The sequence below is a fragment of the Chiloscyllium punctatum genome, chromosome 10, assembly GCF_047496795.1.
Source record: "Chiloscyllium punctatum isolate Juve2018m chromosome 10, sChiPun1.3, whole genome shotgun sequence".
NCBI classification, from domain to species: Eukaryota; Metazoa; Chordata; class Chondrichthyes; order Orectolobiformes; family Hemiscylliidae; genus Chiloscyllium; species Chiloscyllium punctatum.
Window position 1 is genome coordinate 8,961,481 of NC_092748.1, and position 17,516 is coordinate 8,978,996.

The 17,516-nt window shown below is 44.6% G+C and overlaps 1 protein-coding gene and 1 long non-coding RNA gene across 23 annotated transcripts in view; one reads left to right on the top strand and one right to left on the bottom strand.

Annotated features, from left to right (window-relative positions):
- The window catches only part of LOC140481873 (poly(rC)-binding protein 3), a 145,518-nt gene extending 138,462 nt beyond the window's left edge, over nt 1–7,056 (bottom strand). For 5 of the 22 annotated variants that reach the window (XM_072578472.1, XM_072578471.1, XM_072578469.1 and 2 more), the window contains exon 1: nt 6,596–7,056. The gene's annotated coding sequence lies outside the window, so the exon portion shown is untranslated. The remainder of the gene's footprint in view (nt 1–6,595) is intronic. The other 17 variants (XM_072578470.1, XM_072578465.1, XM_072578474.1 and 14 more) reach the window with 5 other exon arrangements.
- Nucleotides 7,057–7,421: 365 nt separating this feature from the next.
- The window catches only part of LOC140481874 (uncharacterized), a 198,348-nt gene continuing 188,253 nt past the window's right edge, over nt 7,422–17,516 (top strand). The window contains exon 1 of the long non-coding RNA XR_011961628.1: nt 7,422–7,531. This is a non-coding gene — a long non-coding RNA (uncharacterized lncRNA). The remainder of the gene's footprint in view (nt 7,532–17,516) is intronic.

Here is a 17,516-nt window from a genome sequence, read left to right on the forward strand (position 1 = left end):
CTTATCTTCGCCATGGACATCCAGCTACTGTACACACCCATCCACCATGATGGAGGGCTCCAAGCCCTCCATTTCTTCCTCTCCTGCCAACCCAACCAGTACCCCTCCACTGACACACACATTAGATTGGCTGAACTGGTCTTCGCCTTTAACAATTTATCCTTCAAACCCTCCCACTTCCTCCAGACCAAAAGGAGTAGCCACGGGTCCCAGCTATTCCTGCCTCTGTCGGCTACATGAAACAGACCACCTGCCGCAATTACACCGGCACTATGCCCTACCTTTTTCTCTACTACACTGATGACTATCTGCACCACTTCATGCTCCCAAAAGGAGGCTGAACAGTTCATATACTTCACGATTACCTTCCACCCAAAGTTCACCTGGACCATCTTGGACACCTCCCTTCCCAGACTTCTCCATCTCCATTTTCAGCAACCAACTTAACACAGCCATCTACTACAAACCCATAGAGTCCCACAGCTACCTGAACTACAGCTCCTCTCACCCCGCATCCTGTAAAAACACTATCCTTTATTCCCAATTCTTTCACCTCTGCTGCATCTGCTCCCAGGAGGACCAATTCCACCACACAACATCCCTCCAATCGCAACAAGGACAGAACCATCTAGTCCTCACCTTCCACCCCACCAACCCCCAGACACATCATCTGACATAACCAACAAACAGACCCCTCCCCACACCTATCTGCATTCCAGAGAGACCATTCCCTCCACAACTCCCTTGTTAGGTGCATGCCCCTCACCAACCCATCCTCCACTTCTGGCACCTTCCCCTGCCACTGCAAGGGCAAAACTGACACCCACACCTCCCCCTCAACTCTGCCCAAGGGTCCAAGAACCCTTCCACATCAGACAAATTTACCTGGACTTCCACACATCCACTGTGTCCATTACTCTCGATATGGTCCCCTCTAAACTGGGGAGACAAGATGCCAACTTGCGGAACGTTAGGAGAATATCTCTGGGACACACGTACTAAACAACCATACCACCCTGTAACCAAACATGAACTCTCACTCCTCCAAGGAGGTGCAAATCCTGGGCCTCCTCCACTGCCAAATTTAGCCACCCAGCACCTGGAGGAAGAATGCCTTATCTTGTGTCTTGGGACTCTCCAACCACATGGGATCAGTGTGGATTTCATCAGTTTCCCAACTTCCCCTGCCCCCACCTTATTTCAGATCCAACCTTCCAACTCAGCGCTGCCCTTTTGAACTGTCCAACCTATGTTCCTTCCCACCTATCCGCCCCACCCTCCTTTCTGACCTATTGCATTCCCAGAAACCTAGTTCAAAATAGGTCAGTAAAGTACTATATATTATCTTTGTAGACACATCTGAATCAATGAAGTCAGGAAAGACGAGGAATAAATCCAGCAAGTACAGAACAACCCAATTTAACAGAAATAATAACAAAACTAAGTCACTTAGACAAGTGTAGACTAAAGTAAGCCATGGACATGAGGAGGATAAATTCTGTTTAACTAAGTTGATTGACTGTTTAGAAGAAATAACAGGTTCCAAACTATAGGAAATTGATGAGAGCAAAGCTATTGAAGTACTATACATGGATTTTCAAGCAGGATTTTATGAAGTGTAGGACAAATGCATGAGCAAAGTTGATTTGCAGAATAATAGGGACAGAAGCAACATATAGGGTAGATACAAAATTGTGCAGGGGACAAACAGTCAAGGCAACTAGAATTTTTTGGACTGAAGCAAACTTTAGAAGGTGTCATTCAAAAATCTGTTAGTAGCCTTGGTCTTGTTGATACATCAGGTCCTAGTCTTGGTTTTACAAAAGCAACAAAGTTCACAGATAACAAAACTTGACATGTTTGGTAGAATTCGAAAGGGACTGCAGATTACAGACTGGAGATATGTGACCAGCAGTGTTCCACAAGGATCTGAGCTGGGTCCACTTTTGTTTGTTATTTATACAAATGATTTAGATGAGAATGTAGAAGACATGGTTAGTACATTTGTAGATGACGCCAAAATTGGTGTAGCGAACAGGAAAGAAGATCTAAAAATACAAATATATCGTGAATCACTGGGTCAATGGGCTGTGGAGTGGCAGATGCAAATTTAATTTGGATAAAACTGAAGGTATTACACTTTGGCAAAACCAAGGCCAAGACGCATAAAGTTAAAAGCAGTGTGTTAGAGAATAAGACAGACCTAGGGGTTTGGGTACGTAGTTATTTGTTAGCAGCACATATAGATATGATGGTTAAGAAAGATCTAGCACAACAGCCTTCATTGCTCAGACTGGAGTAAAGGAGTTGGCATGTTATATTGAGGTTGTACAGACATTGGTGAGGGTTATTCTAGAGAATAATGTCCAGTTCTGGTCACCCAGTAATAAGATAGATATTAAACTGGTGGGAGTTTAGAATAAATTTCCCACAATATTGCCCGGAATAGAGGGTTTGAGTTATAGGGAGAGGGTGGATAGGCTGGGATACTTTCCCACTGGCCTGTAGAAAGTTGAAGAGTGACCTTACAGGTTTACTAAATCACGATAAGTATAGATAAGGCGAATGGCAGGGTGGGGCATTTCAAGACTAGGGTGCATAATTTTAAGGTGAGAGGAGAAAAGTTTTAAAAAGGGGCAATTATTTTTTGAAAAGGGAATGGTTCATGTGTGGAATGAACTTGAGGTGGTGGTGTGGGTATAGTTACAACATTTAAAAGACAGTTGGATAAGTTCACAAAGAAGAAATTTGAGGGATACGTGCCAAGCACAGGCAGGTGTAACTAGTTGAATTGAATTTATTGTCACGTGCACCAAGGCACAGTGAAAAGCTTTGCCTTGCGAGCAATACAGGCAGATCACATAAGCAGCATAGATTGTAAATAATAGGCAAACAGAGGCAAAAAAACAAAAAACACAGGTATAGGAAAATGTTAAGAGTTTGAGAGTCCATTCAGTATTCTAACAACATAAGAATAGAAACTGTTGTGAAACCATCTGGTGCGTGTTCAGGCTTCTGTACCTTCTCCACGATGGTAGAGGTTGTGGAAAAGCATTGCCAGGGTGGGATGGATCTTTAGGAATGCTGCCTTCCCTTGACAGTGGGCCTGGCAGATAGATCCTATAGGAGAGAGACTGACCTTTGTGATTGTCCGGGCTGAGGTCACCACCCTCTGAAACCGTCTCCAATCTTGAATGGTACAGTTACCATCCCAAGTAGTGATACATCCAGACAGAATGCTCTCGAAGACGCACCTGTAAACGTTGACAAGGCTATTCCCTATCATGCCAAATTTCCTCAGCTGCCTGAGAAAGAGACGTTGTTACACCTTTGAAATCAGTGAACCCACATGAGTCCAAGAAAGCCTGTTGTGGATGATCACTCCCATGTGCTTGACACACTCCACTCATTCCACCTCTGTGCTGTTAACGTATAGGGGGGCATGAGTAATATCCTGCCAAAAGTCAATAACTGGTTCCTTGGTTTTGCTGGCATTGAGAGCTAGGTTGTTCTCAGTGCACCATTTTTCCAGGTCTTCCACCTCCCGCTTGTAGGCTGTTTCATCGCCACCTGAGATTTGACCAACTCTAGTGGTGTCATTAGTGAACTTGTAAATGGCATTAATCTGGAATTTACTGACACAGCCATGAGTATACAGTGAATACATAGCAGGGGGCTGAGTACGCACCCCTAAGGGGAGGGGTGCTGCTCCAGAGTTGAGTGTTAGTTACGATGGAATATTGTCCCCAAGCTTCACTGATTGTGGCCTGTGGGTCAGGAAACTATCCAGTTGCAGTCAGTGGGGCTTAGTCTGAGATCACCAAGTTTAGTGATCAGTCTCGAGGAGATGGCAGCATTGAAGGCTGAACTGTAGTCAATGAGTAGGATTCTTACATAGCCGTTCTTGATGTCAAGATGTTCTAGGGAGGAGTGCAAGTGATATGGCATCTAACATGAATCTGTTGGTCCGTTAGGCAAATTGGAGTAGTCAAGAATAGTGGGCAGGCTGGAGTTGATTAATGCCACGACCAGCATTTCAAAGCACTTCATGACCACAGAAATTAGTGCCACTGGGTGGTAGTCATTGAAACATGCTGCATGCGCCTTCTTAGGCACAGGGATGGTATTGGCCCTCTTGAAACAGGCAAAGACAGTGGCCTCCTGCAGGGATAACTTGATGTCCAAGAAGACCTCTGCCAGTTGACCTGCACATGCTCCGAGTGCATAGCCTGGTACTCTGTCTGGGCCCATCGCTTTCCTTGGATTAGTTTAGGATTATGATTGGCACAGATTGGTTGAACTGAAATGACTGTTTCCGTGCGGGATGACTATGATTCTAGTAGAGGGATCTGGAGTTATTTGTACATAAAACATTGAAGGTGACAGAGTAAATTGACAGCACAGTTAGGTGGTGTACCAGATCCTGCGTTTCACATATACGTAGAAATATAATGGTATGGAAGTTTACACAAACCTTTAAAAAATCAGCTTCAGTTTCAACTAGAGCACTTTATCCAGATCTGAGTCCCTAACAATAGGAAAGATTTAAAAGTATCGGAAAATGGTACTGAAAGAACAGTTCCAGAAATGAGGGGTTTGTTCTCATGACGGTGGCGGTGGTCTGAAGAGTCTATAGAGATGAATAGTAGAAAGGTCAAGAACCACAGGACACCAGTTTCCTATGATTGGCAAAAAACCAAAGACAACATGAAGAAAACCTCCTTACATAGCAACATGTATGATTCTGGTATACACTGCCTGAAACCATGGTGGAGACAGATTCAACCAGGACTTTCAAAGTAGTACTCGTACAAACTTTGGAGAAAAACCTGCAGGATAATGAAAAGATGGGGCAAAGTGGATAAAAGTACTTAAATTGCTCTTTCAGAGAAGCAACACTCAACTGACCAAATGGCCTATGGTACAATCGTACCACAATTCTATGAATTTTGGCCTCTTATCTGGCATGAACAGAATGTCAGTTGACACCAAAAGTCTGATGATAAACACCAACTGTGCACATAAGCATAATTGCATTTTTATAAATATTTACTAGCAATAGAGAAAAAAAGTTAGTGAATTAACTAAAGCAAAAAAGGTACATTAACAGCTAAACAACCTACCCAAGCTCCCACAATCAAATTTCAGCACAAACACAGATCCAGTCTTCAAAAAAAAAGGGGGCCAATATGAAGATAGAAAATTAAAAGTTAACTTTAAAAGTTGAGAACTTGTCTTTTTTTGAAACGGTCACATCCATGCCAGTAAGATTTCAAACTAACTGGACATGATTTGTCACTGCTACAAAAAACATTTCCAAAGCATACAATCCTTATTGAAAAAGAAATCCACTTGGTATTTGGATGCAAGGGGCATTCAATCATAAGGAAGAGACGATGTAAACTACATCAAACAAGCACCAAGACTGCCAGGATTTGCTCAACATTTCAAACACAGCCCACTTGGCACTATGAAGCATCAATTGGCCAGACAAAAAGAGACACAAGGTGACTGTAATTTGCAGTAAACATTTACTAACTACAGTGATGTATAAATACATTATATAGTCTGTTATAAGATTTAGTTTTTCTTGCCAAAACAGCTCAAATAAACGAGCAACCAAACTGAATTTTTACTTTTAGGGATTAATGAAGAACCAAAATTAAAATTCCTGTTCCTACTAGGTTGTAGTCATTGACTCTCAAAGCAATGATCAAATTATAACTATAAATCATATGCATGAAATGTACCCTTACATACAGCCAAACATTATTAAACCAGTATGCATGCACACAAATGTTAGAGGAGAATCAAGTCTAACATAAAACATCTAATTTAACAAACTATTAGGACTTCAGGAGGAAGCCTTGAAGCAGCCACGTAAAAATAGAAACTTCTATCATTCGTGAGAAGGATCACTTGTAGCACACTGGTAGAGACCCTATCTAAAAACTAGGAGGTCCAGGTGCATAATGCTGGACTGAGTTGGACAAAGCTAAAAATCACAACACATGGTTATAGTCCAGCAGGTTTATTTGGAAACACTAGCTTTTGGAGCAGGGAAAAAGCCAGTGCTTCCGAATAAACCTGTTGGACTACAACCTGGCGTTGTGCGATTTTTTTTTAAAATACCAGGTGCATAACATTTCAGAACAGGGCGGCTGTTCAGAAATAAATCATCCGCAAGATGAAAAGCCTGCTGGCAGACAGCCCCCACACTGGCGGGCAAGGGGCTCGCGAGTGGACAGACGGCCCGGGGGGGGGGGGGGGGGGGTATCAGCTGGGGCTGGCAGCACCTGCACAGGAGTGGGGCACACGGCCCAAGGACGCCCTGCTGGGCACCCACATGGCCCGGCAGCTGAGGGCAGGCACAAAGGCCCAGGCCCCTTGACCACGCCACAAAGTCCGAGGCCCGCCGGGAAACCACACCCAGGAGCACAGCGCAGGCCGCCCGGACCGGTGGGGGGGGGGGGAAGAGAGAGAGAAGCTGGACTTTTGCTGGGGGGTGGGGGGGGGGGGAACACACACAAAATGCATAGCCAACAAATACCAGACAAGGAGGGGGGGGGGGAGAGGGTATCTAACTGAAACTCACCAGGTCCGGGAGTCCAGGGCAAACCGGGCCGGAGCTGAGCCAGGAACCAGGGTTGGGACCGAAGAGGAGAAGCGGGTACAAGTGAGGGTCCAGTGGGTGCCCCCGCGCCGGGGAAACCGGTCTCAGGAACAGGGCTGGGGAGAGGGGGAAGGGACAAGGGGCGGTAAGATGGGGGGGGTGGGGGGAATCGCTCGGCGGGAACAATAGTCGGCGTCCCTTCGGGGCAACGACGGCCAGACCGAGGGATACCTAGAGGAGAGAGAGAGGTGAAGGGAGGTGGGGGGGGTGGGAAAGAGAGGGGAAAAGGGGGTGGACCGGGGGGGTAAAAGGGGGAGGGGAGGGGGTCAGGGGTAAATAGGAAAGGTGCAGTGAGGGGAGGGGAAGGGGGGAAGCCGCTAACCGCCCTCCAGCTGCCGCTCCTGTTGCCGCCTCTCGGACTGAGCGCCAGACGTACTAACCGCTGCACGGGCCTGACTGCGCGAGCCCAACCGCCGCCGCCCCGCCTTCGGCCAATCACAGCAGCGCGTCCGCGCAGCCCGGCCCCGCCAATCACCACCACCGCCCCGCCCTCGTCCAATCACGGCTGCCCGACCGCACGCCCGGCCCCGCCAATCGCCGCCGCGGCTGTTTATTCAACCAATCGCGATAGCGGGTCGCATCCTTCTCCTCCCCTCCCCCCCCCCCCGGCGCAACTGTAAACCTCCATTCCATTCAGAACAACCGATGCGTCCGCGGCAGGGACCAATCGGCAGCTCGATTTTCCCGCGTGACCGGGCCGATCCGCCAATCGCGAGTACGGCCGTGCGCAGCCGCACGATGCCGACTGCGGGCGAAATGGCGGATGCCGCACGCTGAAGGTCTCCGTGTGGAGGCGGCTGTAAGGGGCGGGGCGGAGTAGGCGGAGGTAATTTCGGCGGCAAGCCAATGGCGAGCAAGGTAATTGCGATTGAGTTTAAGGTTCACCGTCTGAAGCCACAGTTCTCATTGGCCGTAGAAGCCAACGTCGGGACCCCACCCCCCCCCCTCCCCCCCCCCCCCCTCCCCATCCCGCCCCATCCCGCCCGTCCTCGTACAATCAGAAGGCGGTGTGTGATCATGCTGCGAGGGTCAGTGCGTTCACAAAACTCCAATCAAAAGGCGAAGGCTGCATGCTGTAATGGGAATCATTCAGCTTCAGATGCAAACTTGGCACAATTTACCCTGGTTGTGCCCAAATGTGTGGTCACTTTCTGCCCAGAGGCAAACCAGAGAGAATAAAGCACGGTTTCAGTTTTATTTTGATTCTTATTTTGGGGAAAAAAAACTGTGCACGTTTGGGTGTGTTTTAAAAACACATTTTTTTGGAATGTAAAAGTCAAACTTGTACCCATACGGTATCTTTCACACTCTGCTGGTTCCCCCAAGTTAATGGTCAACTAAGTATAGTTCAAAGGTACTCACAGGAGTGGACCATTAGTCTGTACTTCCATGATATTTGCTAAGTCCGTAAGAAATAGGAACAGGAGAAGGCTGTTTGGCCCTTTGCGCCTGCTCCACAATTTAACAAGATCACGGCTAATCCAGCATTCCTCACATCACTTTCCTGGCTTTTCCCTGTAGCCCTTGATTCCTCCCACTGATCAAGCATCTATCTCTGTCTTAAATATACACAAGAACTGTACTCCCGCAGCCCTGAGAGAAGAAATTCCTCTCCACACAGTCTTAAATTGGTACCCCTTTATTGTGGTACTGTGCCCTCTGGTCCTCGACTTCACTATGAGGGGAAACATTCTATCAAGTTCCTTAAGAATCCAGTGTTTGAGATAATCTCTCATTCCTCTATTGGCTAATCTGCATTTTATCATAATTTAATTGCTTTTGCTTCTTTTCACTCTCATTCCAAATTCCATACATTCTAATTTGTCAGCTTTCACCCCAGCAACCTCTGGATACAACGTCTCATCCTCCGCCATTTCCAACACCTACAAACAGACCCCACCACCAAAGATGCATTTCACTCTCTACCCCTATCTGTGTTCCACAGAAACCATTCCCTCCGCAACTCCCTTGTTAGGTCCACACGCTCACCAACTCAACCTCTACTCCCGGCACCTTCCTCTGATACCGCAAGGGAAGTAAAATCTGCGCCCTTACCTTCCCCATCACCTTCGTGCAAGGCCCCAAAGGATCCTTCCACATCAAACAGAGATTTTCCTGCACCTCCACACATGTCATCTACTGTATCCGTTGCTCTAGATGTGGTCTCCTCTCATTGGGGAGACAGGATGCCAACTTGCGGAACGTTTCAGAGAACATCTCTGCGACACACACTGCACTAAACAACCCCACCGCAATGTGGGCAAACACTTCAACTCCCCCTCCCACTTCGCCAAGTACATGCAAGTCCTGGGCCTCCTCAACCGCCAAATTTTAGCCACCTGACACCTGGAGGAAAAACATCTAATTTTTCTGCCTTGGGATCCTCCAACCACATGGGATCAATGTCAATTTCACCAGGTATCCCTTTCCCTTCACCCCACCACCTTCTTCCCAGATCCAACCCTCCAATGCACCACTGCCCTCTTGAATTGTCCCACCCGTCAATCTTCCTTCCCATCTATCCACTCCACCCTCTGCTCTGACCTATCACCATCACCCCCACCTTTATCTGCATATCACATTCCCAGCTACCATCCCCCTAGCCCTACCCCCCTGCCTGACCAGCTGTGCTTTTCCAGCACCACATGTTTTGACTCTGCCAAGGAATGCCTACCAACTGCATACATTTATATATATCAAATGCTTTTTATAATAATTTTGATACCTTGCCCACTATTCTAAGATTGAGGGATTACAAGGACAATTGTGAATTTATCCTCATGTTTAGTCCCTTACTATTATAATTCTGGTAAATCTGTGATGTAATTCTGAAGTCAATTTATCTTCCCTTAAGTGATTCATGCAGTTCTTCAGATGGGAATTTGACCAAGGTTCTGCTAGGCACTTACAAATTCACTAGTGTATTTCTTAAATTTTCTCCTATCTACTCACTTTACATACATGGAAACATGAACTCTTTTTTTCTCCCATTCACAGCACAGAAGAGACCATTCAGCCCACCATGTCCATACTGACTCTGTAAAAACTACCCAATTGGTCCTTTATCTTTACTCTGTAGACCTGGAAATTTTCACTTTTCAGATAATTATCCAATTCTTTTTGGAAAGCCATTGTTCCACCATGCTTTCAGGTAATGCAGTCTAGATCCTAACCACTTATTGGTGTAGAAAGATTTTTCCTCATGTTGCTTCCTTTGTCAATTCCCTCAAAATCTTCAGCCCTGCATAAATGAGAACAGTTTCTCCCTGTCTACTTTTTTCAGGCTCCTCATGATTTTGAAGACCTGTATGTATCCTTTCCTTCTCTAAAGAGAACAGCCCCAGTTTTGCAATGTATCCTTACTGAATTTCTTAGTGCTGGAATCATTCCCTTAAAGCATTTATGCTTTCCATCCTTTATAAATTGTGGGCAGAGCTGCACAAAGTACTCTAGTTGAGGCTAAACTTTTCATGAGTTGTCTTATAAGATTTCAACATAAATTTCTTACTTTTGTCTGTCACTTATCATTTATGAAGCCCAGGATCCAATATGCCTTATTAACTGCGAACTGAATCTATCCTTCTACCTTTCGTGATTTGTGCACAACTACAGGTCTCTCTGCCCCTTCACCCCTTTAGAATTGTGCCTTTGTTTTATGTTTTAACTCCTCATTCTTCCAAACAAAATGTACCAGTTAATCTGTTTCATTCATACTGGTCTTAGGAGAGATTATAGCAATGGGATTGGCTTTGATTCAACGGTGACTGCACTTATATTTGTGTAGCATCTTTCAAAAGCTCAATCTATCCAAAAATACTTTGCTGCCAATGAAGTGCTTTTGAAGTGTCATCACTGTCATAATATATTTTTTTAAAAGACAGAAAATGTGTTTGCAGTAATCTCTCTCAAAAAAAAACAAAATAAATAAATTTTACTGCTACAGTTCAGGCAAACCACCACTATTCTAACTCCCTTCTTTTCAAATAAAGCCATAAACATATCCATTTGAGATGGGCAGTTTAACACCATGTCTGAAAGACAGCAATTCCCAGCATTGCAATACTACATCATGCTTGTGTTCAGCAAAGGTCTTGACGGGATTGTCTTAAAGTCTCCAAGAACAAATGTGAGAAAACTAGGACCATAATCAGGGCATCTGAGAGTGTTTCCTCATTTTCTTTGCACAACTAAGATTAAGTGTGGGGTCTGTGAGGAGCAAGGGGGGAGAAAAACACAGAGAAACAGAGTGGAGTAATTGGCGACAGAAGGTCATTCAATAAAAATCTTCAGGAATACATTCACTCAAAATGGACAACGGTTGGATTCTCCCTGCTTCCCCAAATCTATCAGAATGTCAGGTAATACAACTGGCTGTCACTAAACCAATGCTGACTTGGAGTTATTAGTAATATTTTCTGTCTTTTTGGCATAGATTACGGGTCTTCCCAAACTGACTCATGACCCTAGTGGGGGTTGGGAGCTACAAGGCAGCAGCACCTGCTGTGGACCTCAGATGGATTTCTGACAGCAGTGAGGCCCCTTTCGATCCTTACGTTCTTTTTCTTTTTGTGGACATAATGTAACAAACGGATCCTAGGCCAGTTCGTTGATGCCGTTAAAGAAAAAAAGGTCGCGTCTACTTCAGCTGGAACAGAAATCAAACCCATATTATTGGAGTTCTAGTCATCTGAACCAACTATCCGGCATACAGGACAGGAATAAATACAAAAAATAATACTCAGGATCCTAAAACAAAACTGAAACTAAACCAAACGTTTTAATCATTTAAGTTATTAGCATCCATCTGAAATGAAAACTGTCAAATTTATCTCAATGCACTATGAAGAAAGTAGCACCTAAACATGCATTCATCAAAATATATAGCTCTCAATACCTCACTTTCCAAAATTAATCAAGTGGCAAATATTGTGGTTTTGTTAAATAATTAATATTTACTACCCAATTAGTTTTGCAGCTTATATAATAACAATCTTCCTAATTTGTAAGAATTTTAACGCCAATGTATTTTGGGCTTGTCTTGAGTGCTCATGAATAATAATTCCTCAGTCTTCAATTATGTATACAGAGAGGAAAGATGCATGAGTAATTCAAGTGCTTGAGGCTAAGAGCTGACTGTTTGGACCTACTGGTAGTGATGAGGGCAGTGGGGGAGGGTTCCCTTATGAAATGCACATATTCTGTGGAATTTTCCTAAATATACAGAAATTGTAACCGATTCTTGTTTTAACATCGTCTACAGTTTTCTACCTGAAGGCAAGTATCATCGACAGCCATGACCTCCACTGTGGACAAGGCAAGGGGGCAGGTTCCCAATATACCTGAGCCAGAACCAAGATGGAATCCAATGCCATTGGCAATGAGCACCAGCAGAGCAATAAGCTCCCCAATAAGTCAGAGTTACTGTGACAATATGAACCTCTTTAATTCATAGCTTGGCGCCATGAGTAGCGATGATCAGGGCTTCAATTTCCTTTCTAACACTTTATTATTAATTGTCCATCCCCAAAGACAAGCAATAGCCTCCTCATTTCCATAGTTGAAGGTGGTTGCTATTTAGTCTGTAGAAGGGACACTCCTCGGTAAAGTGCGGCATTGCTTGTGTCTCTCCACAACTGCATAAGGGATTTGTACTGATGCCCTGTGGTGGTACTTGGCTGCACAAGGACCCTGACGTATCCTGGACCTATCTAGTAATAACCACTGTCACCATGGTACATCAAAACCTACCATTCAATAGATGAGGTCCGTCACAAAATCTTGTTAGTGACCACTGATTCCCATCCCTTGATCAAAAAGATGCCTGCTGGTAGAATTCCCTCAGGAAGGTAGCTCTATATGGGAAACCTAGATTGCAGGCAGGGCAGTGGAAGGATTGAATGTGTCATCGTGGAGTGAGTAAGTGACATGAAGCCTTGCTGATTTCAAGCATCTTGTGGGATTTTGTTGGTGGGCAAACAGCAAGAAACCAAAGGAGGGATGTAGAGAGGAGCATTTCAATTATGATGTGCATTGTTACATTCAACTGAGTGTCAACAGGATAAGTGTGATGACATTTGCCAGAGAACTAATCTGCTGCGGAGTATGACGTGACACATGCTGAGGTCCAGCATTGTGGGCAGCAGCAGTCTCTCCTACTCTTACCACCTGCATTTGGAGTATGTTAGGAAGGATTTTCAGGCTGATATCCAACTGTTCAGCTGCATTATGAACACATCTTCCTCAGTCCTGTAGTGGGACTCAAACCAAGAGTCACTGGCTCAGAGGCAGGAAACACTACAACTTCGCCATTCAGTTCATAATAAAACACTGATGGGTGATCACAATTTGGTGCACTCACTGAGAATGTATCAGTTCTCATGCACTTGCCTTGAAGTTGCTCCCCCAATGAAGTTGAAATGGCACTCACTACCTATTTCTAGCCTTCCGAATTCCATCTGTTGTCCACAATAAATATCTTCAAAAAGCATTTGGTTAGTGAATAAATATATTGTACCTGACCAATGGACCTGTTTTATTTATGACTGATTGCCACATAATCTGCACATTCCCAAAGGCATTTTGTTTAAAAAGCGATTTGAGTTATTGGTCCAAAATATAACACTTCCAAATAATGTTAGATTAAGCACTTAAATATGCCTCCTTACACATAATTGATTAGTAACTCATGGACACACAACCAATGTAGCTCGACAGGAACTGGAACATAAAATAGTAGTAATTGCGATGCATTCCATGAGCAATAACTTAAACTAAATTCTCTGTGAGATAACTTGTTAATTGTGTATCCATTGATCAATTGTATTTTTTTATATGCAGTTGATGGTCATTAACTAGGGATTAATTTATACTTTTGAGGTAGAAATAGAAGCAGATGAGATATATTTTTGTAAGGTGTATCTTGTGGAATAACTGGTTTTCTGTAGTTAAACTGAAATTCCACGAAGGCCAGTATCCCATCACGAAGTCACCTTTTATTTACACATGCATAGTACGTGACACTGACCCAGCTACCTCAGAGCCGGCGCCTAGAATGAGGAGAACCCCTGACACTCCTGTCTATATCTGTCAGCAAGGTTTGGGGCTGTTAACCTGGTCCAATCAGAGTACTCATATTCTGTGAGGTCCATTTGGCTGACCTTGTTCCAGTCACTACATCTCTACCCCACTACGTCCTGGGACTTAGGTCCATTCTTTTTCCTGCAGCTTCTCCTGGGTGTTTTTGCATCATGTCCGGTTCCTCCCACTCTTCCTCAGATACTGGTGACATATGTTGGGCCATAACCCGCCTCTTGCACCCAGAGCATCTCGAAAGAAATTTATCTTCTTCAGGCAGTAACGCAGGCGAGGCTACAACATCCACCATGTCCACCTCATCCTCAGAGGATTCTTTGACACAAGGTAGAGTGGGAGAACTCACAGCTTATAACATTTTCACTGTTCTGAGGGGCCAGGTATGTTTTGCTCCTGCCCCTTTTGCGAGGTTGAAGTTATCATGTGGACCACATGCTTGTTCAGGACCAACTCTCCCACCTGAATTTTGTACATCATGGGATGTGATCTCACATCAACCATGTCCCCTACCTATGCAGGGACATTCCTATGGCTTCGACACCAAACTTTGTTCCTTGAAGTAAACTGTCTCTTTTGCTTAGAGGAGTGTGGCATTGGCGTTCCTGATATCATTTCATCCTCAGCTCCAGGAAAATCATATTTAAACTGGAGCAGAGTCTTTCCCCATTAGCAACTCTGCTGGAACTATCTCTGTAGTTACAGGAGGGGTGGTCCTATAATCAAACAGGAACTGAGACGGTTTGGTATCAAGTGAAGCTGTAAATTGTTTCTTTACACCTGCCTTCAAAGTTTAAACTGCTGTTTCCATCAGACCATTGGAGGATGGATGGTATGGAGTTGTCCTTACATGTCAAATGCCATTTAACTTTCGGAAAAACTCAAATTTCCTGCTGTTAAATGATGGCCTGTTGTCGGTGACCAACATCTCCAGGAGTTTGTGTATTGTAAAAGATGCTCACAGCTTCTCAGTCATCCCCAGGTTTGATAACTGAGCTCCACGCACATCAAGCCACTTTGATTGGGTGTCCACAATGACTATGAACATAGAGCCCATGAAAGGACCAGCATTGTCCATGTAACTGAGTCCAGGGTTTACCCTGCCATTCCCACAAATGTGAGGGAGGTGCTGGTGATAATGTTTATCCTGTTGGCACTCTGGGCACTGCCCCACCAATGCAGCTATGCCTGGCAGCAACATTTACTTGGGGCGATCATTCTTGCTTCCCCCTATGCCAGCCTGTATGGTGATCTGGTCTCACCAGGTCAAAAAAGGTTTCAATCCTGTTTGTGATAGCACTTTTGTTTTCCTCATCACCACTAGCTGTTTTAGTTTTGCCAGGATGGAATCTTCTTGTGTCCACAGTCTGATATTGTCAGTAGTAACAGGAAGGGTGTCCAGAAAGTTTAAAACCAAAATGGACACTTCTAATGGTGATACCATTGTGGTACATCACCAGTTGGAGATTGCTCAATGTGCCCGCATTTGCCACTTGACCTCTTGGATGGTGATCCAACTTGCAATTATACGCACATAGAATTAGAGCCTACCACTGAATTCGACCTTCTAGCTCTGAAGGTCATGATCTTGTCAAATATCCTAGTAGGGCTTTGTCCATTGCTATTACAAATTTACGTCCACAAAGGTATTGGTGGAACTTTCTCACACCAAAGATGACTGCTAAACCTTCCTTCTCTATCTGGGCATATTTGCGATCAGTGTTTGCCAAGGTCTGGGAAGCATACACTATCAGGCGTTCATCTCCACTGGGCCGTTGGTGAGCCAATGCTACCCCAATACCGTACAGGGAGGCATCACGTCAGCACCACATCTTGCTTAGGATCGTAGTGTGCCAGCACCTTAGTTGACAGCTGCTTCTTCAGTTTTCTATAAGCTACATTTGGCAATGAGACCATTCCTAAGGCTGCCCCTTTTTAAATAGCAAATGTAAGGGTGACAGTGGAGGCCAGTGAAGTTATGTATGAATTTTCCATAATAATTCACCAACCCATGAAAGAACTCAGGTCTGGTACAGAGCTGGGGGCCAAGGCACCTTTGATCACCCTCCCTTTATCTTCCAACAGGTGTTGTCTTGTCAACTCTTTAGCCCTTTAGGTTACTTGGGGTGCCAGGAACACACATTTTTCCTTCCTAAGGTTTAATATCTTCCTTGCAGAAATGTTTAAGCATTATATCCAAGTTCTCCAAATGCTAGCGAAGTTTGAGAAGATTTGTAGCTCAGGTTGAGATTCTGGATATAAGTTTGCTCTCTGAACTAGAAGGTTCATTTTCAGTTGTTTCATCACCATATTAGGTAACATAATCAGTGAGCCTCCGGTGAAGCTCTTAACGCTGTTTATTGGTTATTAGCACATCATCCTGATAAATGCAGACCTGAGGTCGACCTTGTAAAATGTTCTCCATTGTCTCATATATTGGTACAAACCCTTATAGGTATTAATTGTACCATATTTCTGGAAATTCTCATCTAACCACATTTGCAAGTATCCAGCTTTGTAAAGGACAGCGTCCCTGTCTGTTTTGCGTATAAGTCCTCCATGCGAAGGATTGGGTATTTATGCAGCTCTGAAAAGCAGTTTACCATTATTTTGAAATCCCCAAAAGGTGAACTGACCCATTAGACTTCACATTCGATACGACCAATGCTGGCCATACTGCAAACTGTACTGGTTTGATGATTCATTTACTTTCCAGCTTCCTGATTTCTATCTCTACTTTTGCACATAAAACAAATGGCACTGGATAGGCCTTGCAGAATCACGGAATTGCTTTTTGGTCAATTTGAAAGGTGGCCTTGCCCCCTTTGATAGTCCCCTTAGTCCTCCCTGGAAAACTTCCAGGTATTTGTCAAGCAAATCAAGTCAAATCATTCAACCCATCAAGCTTGGGCCTTTTGCTACAATCAGTGATAACTGAACTAGCTGCTTCTCATAAGAGACCAGAACCAAAGTTGTACCCATAATCTGTAGGGATTTTGCAGTGTAGATTCTCAGCCTGGTCGAGGTCTTACAAAAATGTAAGGATTGGAATCCAGAGTGAATTTTGGTAAAGAATTCTTCCACAATCACTGAGTAAACCGGCAAGAGGCTGGAAGAACACAGCAAGCCAGGCAGCATCAGGAGGTAGAGAAGTCAACGTTTTGGGTGTAACCCTTCTTCAGGACTGAGGGTGGGAGTGGGGGGAGCTGAAGATAAAGGGGGTAGCCGCAGCAGGGTGGTGATGTGGGGATAGGTGAAGATAGGTACAACCTGGTTGGTCAATGGGAGGAATGAATCCGGTTGGTGGGAAGTAAGGGGAACGGGCATAAAAAAAGAAGTTATTTGAAATTGGAGAACTCTACAGGCTGCCCAGGTGGAAGATGAGGTGTTGTTCCTCCAAGTTGCGGTGTGGATCGTTGTGGCATTGAAGGAAGCCAAGAATGGTCCTGTCAGAACGAGAGTGGGAAGTGGAATTAAAATGGGCAATGACTGGGAGATCTGGTCGGCCCAGCCATGCTAGTGTTGATCTCCAGTAGAATTGTGTGACCATTCAACCAGACATCTATTTTGATTGGTTCTAGTCTGGTGATTGCAAAGGCAATTTAACAGTTACAAACCAGATGTAGATGGACTTTCCAGAGTGTGCATTCTCCTGGATACCAGCCTAAGGCCAAGTGGTTAACATTTGCTGTCTTGAGCCTACACATTGGCAGCAACCACAATGGCCTATCAGCCTGGTTCATCGAGAAAATGT